We start from the raw sequence: 7,408 nt of genomic DNA, 5'->3' as shown, positions 1-7,408 counted from the left end.
AATGTCTTAGCCAGATTAATCTTGTGATATTGGAAATCCAGACAGGATGTCTTTGCCTGAAAGACATATGAATAACTTGAACTTGTTTCAAGCTATAATCCAGAACATTGATGTGCATTATATCAGTTTTGGAGAATCCCTTTTCTTTGTATAGGAGTTGTGTTTTATCGTGTTTGGTGAATGCATCGAGGCGAGTGGCTGTAGCCCCATAAAATTAGTCACTGGGGAAAGCGGGTATTCATGTTATTGAGAGTTGTTTTTGTTTTTCTTTTTGCAGTGTAGAATGCTAAATCATTTAAGAATTGGTGCCTATCCAAAATGCATCTGTTGACCCAGATTCATCCCTCTAGTAACAAGGCTGAAGTGATTATTTTTCCAAGAACCCAATAGATTTTATCCACATTAGCATGTGTGCCAATATATGCTTGCCATGTGCCTTGGAAAGCATTGCACATCCCAATCAACATGTTTGTGTAATCCTTCTTCTGCTCATACCTCCCTTTGCTCAAAGCTATGCCCTCTTTTTGCTTTCATTTTTGTTATTCTGTTATTTATTTTTGTCCTCCCCCCCCCCCGTTATTGACATTGAGCTAAATAGTTCTTATCAACGCTAAATGTTTGTTGAGCTTAAGACTGCTGCCACACTGCAAAATTAATACAATTTGATCCCACTTTAATATGGAATCCTGGGATTTATAGTTTCTTATGGCACCAGAGATCTCTGATTCAGAAGGCTCAACATCTCAAAAAACTGGAAATCCCAGAATTCCATAGCGTGGAGCCGTGACAGTTAAAGTGGTGTCTAGCTGCATTAATTCTACAGTGTCTATTAAGCCTCAACCACCTTGGTTGCATCCACACTGCAGAAATAATCCAGTTTGACACCGTTTTAACTGTTATGGCTCAAATGCTGTTAAATTCTGGGAATTATGGTTTTGTAAGGCGTTTAGCCTTCTCTGTCAGGGAGCTCTTGTGCCACAACAAGCTACAATTCCTGGAATCCCATAGCATTGAGCCTTGGCAGTTAAAGTGGTGGATTATTTTTGCCATGTAGATGCAGCCCTTCTCTTCCTTTTGCTACTTTCTTTTGTATTCTGTGAACTATATGGTAATGAGTGATGGGTAATGGCACTGGTAGGATCAAAGTGTGCCATGAATATACAAACATAGAGGGACTGGGTTCCCTGTTGTCAAGATGTTATCATCAAACCAAATCAGAGTGAGGGCAATATTTCCAACTCTCATTCTGAAATTTGATAGCATTTTTTAAAAAAGATAACTACATTCTTCAGCAGTAACAACTACCAACAACAACCATGTGTTCTGCTGCTGTCATGACCATAAAACCATCAGTGATATCGAATCAAATGAATGGAGGGGCAATTTACTCTACCCTAAACTCTAGACCAGTGGTTGTAAAAGTTTGGTCCTTGAGATGTTTTGGACCTCGTCACTTAGAATTCTTGTCAGTTGGGCGAAGTGGCTAGAGCCTCTGGGAGATGAAGTCCAAAGCACCTGATGAACCAACGTTTGACAACCACCGCTCTAGACATTAATGGCTGGGCTTGACCCCTGCCTTCCAAGTAGGACAAACACCCTTTAAACAAATTATCTTCAAGTGCCTAACAGAGAAATGCTATATGGTGTGTCTCCAGTGCTGATTTAGCCAATGACATCTCATATTAAAATATCAGCATAATAGTCGCTAATAAACTCAGGTGGGGAAAAGCAAGGATGAACATGGGATTCTCGAGATGACCATTATTCTTTCTGGCAGGGTAGTCTTTCCTTGATCTCATGAGTACTCAGTGGAGTACTGATATTAGCAGACAGCTTTCACCTTCGCAGATAGCAGATCTCTGTGGGAGCTGATGAACACGGGGAAATTGGTGTGGGGTTTATGTATGCATGTGCAATGCATGCAGATACCAATGTGCCTTTATGTCCTCTGTTATGATATCTGAAGAATGGGGTGTTGCAACATTTTACTTTTTCACAGAGGGAGATGCATTTCGACTCCCCATCAAAGGCTTGCATAATGAGAATGCCAGATGTTTGCCTTTTTGTGGACAGAATTTGTACTATCTTGACTTCCAAACTGCCAGTTTAGGTCCTGGGACTCCTGCGGTGGGCGACTTCCGCACTCGGAGCAAAACAAATAGACGTGGAAATGGGAGAACTTGCCCTGTTCTCTTTTTTATTCTGGACCTCTTGTGACGTGCATATACAAATTTCTGTGGGGTATGGTAAAGCAACAAAGAGATGAAAAGAGGAATGTATGCTCCATGTTCTTGCCACTAAAAACATCATTGAAAATTGAAGGTCAGGAAACAGGCCAGAGGGAGCTAGGAATTGAGCCAAGGGGACTTTCCCCATCTTATGAATAAGGTTGGAGAAAACAGTGCTTGGTTGATCAGATACCCCTGAGATGTCACTGGCCATGAAGCTTGTATTTAATATGTATAAAAAGTATATTAAAAAGTTATGTTAGTGTTATTCCGTTGCTCTGTTATTTGGGATATTGTAATTGAGGTGTATGCTCATTGAACTTGGAAACTAAAGGAGGATACAGACCGGCACTTTGTGCTGGTCTGTGGGTGGTGTCACACTGTAGCGTCCACATGCTTGATGCCATTACACCGTCCCCATTGTGCCATTTTGGCATATGCCCATTTACACAGCGTGTGCCATGATGATGCCACTGTGGTGCAGTGCCCAATTGGTGCAGCGCAGAAGGGGCATCATCATGGCATGCCAGCGTGCCTATGATGCCCATTCCAGGGAGCAGGAAGAACCCATTTTTTTGTGGCTTCTTTTTGCTCCCTGTAGAGGCTGAAGCGTGTGGTTTGCATGACTCCAATCTGGGTGAAAAGAGGCGGCATGCGACCACCCATCTGTACAGCCCCTAAGTAGGATCAGCCCTAGTTAGTACTTAGATAGGAGACCATCAATGAATACCAAGAGCTGTAGGCTATATTTAAGAGGGAGGAACTGGCAAAACCACCTCAGAGTATCCCACACTTAGGAAAACCTTATGAAATTCATGGGACCACCATATGTTGAGAGGTGACTTGAAGGCCAACAGGATTTTATTCTGTTGTTGTTGTTGTTGTTGTTGTTGTTGTTGTTGTTGTGTGCCTTCAAGTCATTTCTGACTTATGGTGAACCTATCATGGTGTTTTCTTGGCAAGATTTGTTCAGGGGAGGTTGCCATTGCCTTCCCCTGAGGCTGAGAGAGTGTGACTTTCCCAAGGTCTTCCAGGGGGTTTACATGGCATCATGTAAACCCCCTGGAGGACATTGGGCAAGTCACACACCTCTTTTCACCCAGATTGGGGTCATGCAAACCACATGTTGTCAAGGCAGGATTCAAACCCTGGTCTCCAGAGTCATAGTTCACCGCCTAAACCACTACAAATCAGCGGGTAGAGTGAACATAATTACTGGATTGTTAAAATGTTGGTGACATTTTAGTGAGCTGATAAAGGTATCACTCAAGTCTGAATTTGTTTCCACTCTTGGCTCACACCACTTTTTTGTTGTTGTGTTGTTTCATTACAGTGAATCCCTTTGTGCGCGCGCGCGCGCGTGTGTGTGTGTGTGTGTGTGTGTGTGTGTGTGTGTAGAGGAACTGACATGCTGATTTTCTACAAATGTCTTTAGCCTTCCTTATTAGGTGCACTGGCATCCATTAGAAAGAAACCTGTGTTCTCATCCACTTTCCTGCCCTCACCCCCCAAAAAGACAAGCAGAGTTCACAAGTCAGCATGTCTAGGTAGTTTCCTTGAAGGGCCTTTAAAGAATAAGAAACTGCCTTGCATCGCATGCTTCATTTCGGCACCGATAAAGAAACCCTTCTCAGCTTGCTCAGTGGTCTGCCTTTAATTAGGCTGAGTTATTAGGAGCATGTGTTGACCGAATAAAAGAGTTGATTCTCTTTTCCCCCAAAAGGTGACAAGGAAATCAAGAAGGCAGCCATCAGAGGCATTTTTATTAATATTTTATTTTATTTTCTAAAAACAATTCTCCCCTGCTGGATTTCCTCATACCAACCTTTTTCCCCAGGTAGAAATCACACACCTGATATACTGATCATTGCCAGCATCCAATGAAGCAGCTTTTTCTCTGGAAGAGTGTGAACAGTCGAGGAAGCTTTCAATACTTGGGTTTGGTTTGGGGTTTTGTTGGAACTGGACAGAATAGCTGAAACCATTGGTGACGTAAATTAGAGGGTTGGTATAATGGGTTTCAGGTCCTGGAAGTTTTTATATTGCCTCAAGGACCCTCAGGTCTTTGTGTGTGGGGGCCACACTATCCTTGCCACCCATAACCACCTTCCTTGCTCCAACCACCTTCCCAACTTCACTATTTCATCTATACCCATAGGATGCCCACTCCTACATCATGTATCCCTTGATGGTCAATCAGGTCCATCCAAGAGATGTTGCAAAGCTGATCTTTGAGGCAGAAGACTTGGGGCCCATTTGTACTTCAAAAATTATACAGTGGTACCCCGGATACGAAATTTCCGGGATACGAAAAAATCCCATAGGAAATAATTGTTCCGGGTTACGAATGTTTTTTCGGGTTACGAAAAAATTTTTGGTGCTTTTTTCGGCTTTTTCGCACGAAATCGCGGCTTTTCCCCATTAGCGCCTATGGCATTTCGGCTTGCGAATGCTTTTCGGGTTACGAAAGCGGCGGCGGAACGAATTAATTTCGTAACCCGAGACACCACTGTACTATGGAATTCATCACATGGGGCTTGGGGAATATGACCGGAGTGGAACGAAAGAGGGTGGGAAGGGAATGGAATGGGGAAAGGATACATATTACCACATGGGAGAATGCCACCAATGCCGCTGGAAGTTCCCAGTCCATTCTCTGGCTACCAGATCTCTTTACATTAGGAAGAATGTGACTGTAAAAGCTGTCCGACAGTAGAATAGACTGTCTTGATGGATGGTTCACTCTCATTCTTTGGAAATCTTTAAGCAGAGATTGGATGACCATCTTTTGGGAGTGTTTTGACTGTGTATTCCTGCATGGTGATGAGTTGGAGTAGATGTCTCCTTTGGTTCTTTCCAACTTGATGGTTCTAAGATTCTATGTGTAACACTGACTACTGGGCCTTGATAATTTGAACCAAATTAAACCCTATGAGTCCTGGTGACATATACAGGCATAATTGCAATGACACTCTCCATGCCACCTATCTGTATCTAGGCTGGGCAGCCCCACATTTAATGGCAGAAGGAGAACAGAAGTATGATGGAGTGGCCAGGAGTTCTTGCAATTGGCTGCATAGATAAATGGACACCCTCTTGTGTTTCTTGGATATCTTTTGGAAATGCAGCAATACAACATCGTTTTCTTGCAGCTAGCTGCAGGAATGCATCTAGCTGGTGTATGGCTGCTCCTCTTTTTCCCCTTGTGCTTCCCTGGCTACTAAATGGCCATAGGGTTGCCAAGTCTGAAAACAGGTAGATTGAGTGCATGGAGGGGGGGAGATGCCTTTTGGGGTGTAATGTGTGATGCAGAGGCTTGGACAACATATTAGGACCAAAATAGTTTGGAGTGGGCACTGTCTTGGATCACCTTTGGTAGCATTTCTGTGCTTTGCAAAGCATACGCTATTATCCCCAATACCTTCCTAGAAGTTTGTATTTCCTAATCTGTCCAAAGACACAGCAAAGTTGTGTTACTACAATGTGTTTTGACTATGCAGAAAATTGGTCAGTGAAAAGGGCTAATGAGTACTAGCTGTTGTTATAAACCCAGAAGGGTCAATGTTGGTGGCAAGTGAAAGGTCTGGGTGTTTCTTTCATCCAGTCTCAAGAGTTTACATAAGTAGTTCCAAATCCCCTCTGCTGAGATCGGGCAAAGATTGTGTAATCTCTCTAGTACACAGATGCTGAACAAAGGAATATTATTATAACATCTTTAATCTTGCTTCCACTTCCTCCTCTTCCCCTTCCTTCCTGATGTGATCCAATTCCCCTTCCCTTGGGAATCAAATGCCTAAAACAGAATTTGAGAAGAGAGGTGGCACTTCTTTCGAAGAATGAATTTCTCTGCAAAGAGATTATCTGCATTACAGGCAAAATCAACTGCTACTTACAACACGCTTCATCAGCAACGTGGCTGAGACACTAAATAGGGTATTGCTGATCGCAACACCTGGGGGCCTACCATTATTAGGCATTTATTCTGAGAAGACTGCAGAGGGAATTAAATAAAGATCAGCTTGTTGATAATCCCAGCGATAGCGGCTTAATTTATTTTATTTTAATTTATTGTCCTTCTTATTGGAAGACCAGGGTGTCTCATCTTTATGAGTTCGAATGCTGTCAGGTATTGCTAAGTCTCAGCCCTCCCGTTTATAGGATGGAGTCTTTGAATTTGTTTAATCCACCCATCTTTATGACTCAAGGGAGGCTGCAGTCATTTTAAACAGGGCTTAATGGGTGGTTTTCGACTACAGTTTTGAACAGCCACATCAGCAAGTGAAGCCCAGGTGGCTGCAATTGCAGACATTTTTAGCTGGTTGCCACCAGATGGAGTTCTAGTTTTGGGTGGTGAGCCTACCATCTCAACATGATCAGAGGAGGAGTTGATCAGGCACAGTAGTATAGGCGAGACTTCATAGGATTGCCATTTTGTATTAGGGATATAAATCTTCAGTTATTTCATTTTTGCATGCAAGAATGTATATGCAATTTTAAAAGTTTTCTCCTCAGTGGGAAAGACAGCAGCATTTTTAATGCATCCCCCCAGTGTTTTTTACACTTTGCTCAAAGTCCAACTTTTCCACACAAAAAGTATATTTTGCACAAAATTCAACGTTTTGACAGAAAAAAGGAGAAACCAAAGGTTTGCATGACTTACTCATTTTCCACTCAAAAAAAGTCCTAACGTGCAAAGCTTCTCGTGGTGGTTGATCTTTTTTTTTTTTTTTTTTTTGATGAAGTGCCAAAGTGTGTTGAGACACCTTTTCTCATTCAGAACAAGAAAAATTGCATACTCTCTGAAAACACTCTCAATTGCCGTAGGATTTTTTGCCCCTAGATATAAGTAAAAAGACCAGCTTTATTTTCTCATCATCAGCATCATCATCAGGAAAAGGTATCCTCTTGGGGACATATGCATGTGTAAGTGTCCATTGTTGTTGTTGTGTGCCTTCAAGTTGTTTCTGACTTATGGTAACCCAAAGGTGAACCTATCATGGGGTTTTCTTGGCAAGATTTCAGAGGAAGTTTGCCTTTACCTTCCCCTAAGGCTAAGAGTTTATGACTTGCCCAAGGTCACCCAATGGGTTTCATGACTGAGCTGGGAATTGAATCCTGGCCTCAGACCTTCAAACCACTACACTAACCTGGCTCAAGTGCCCCTTATTCTTGTGTATGTA

This window comes from Sceloporus undulatus, chromosome 8 (assembly GCF_019175285.1).
Source record: "Sceloporus undulatus isolate JIND9_A2432 ecotype Alabama chromosome 8, SceUnd_v1.1, whole genome shotgun sequence".
Taxonomy (NCBI): Eukaryota; Metazoa; Chordata; class Lepidosauria; order Squamata; family Phrynosomatidae; genus Sceloporus; species Sceloporus undulatus.
The sequence above is the reverse complement of the archived record's forward strand: the minus strand, read 5'-3'. Positions refer to the sequence as shown.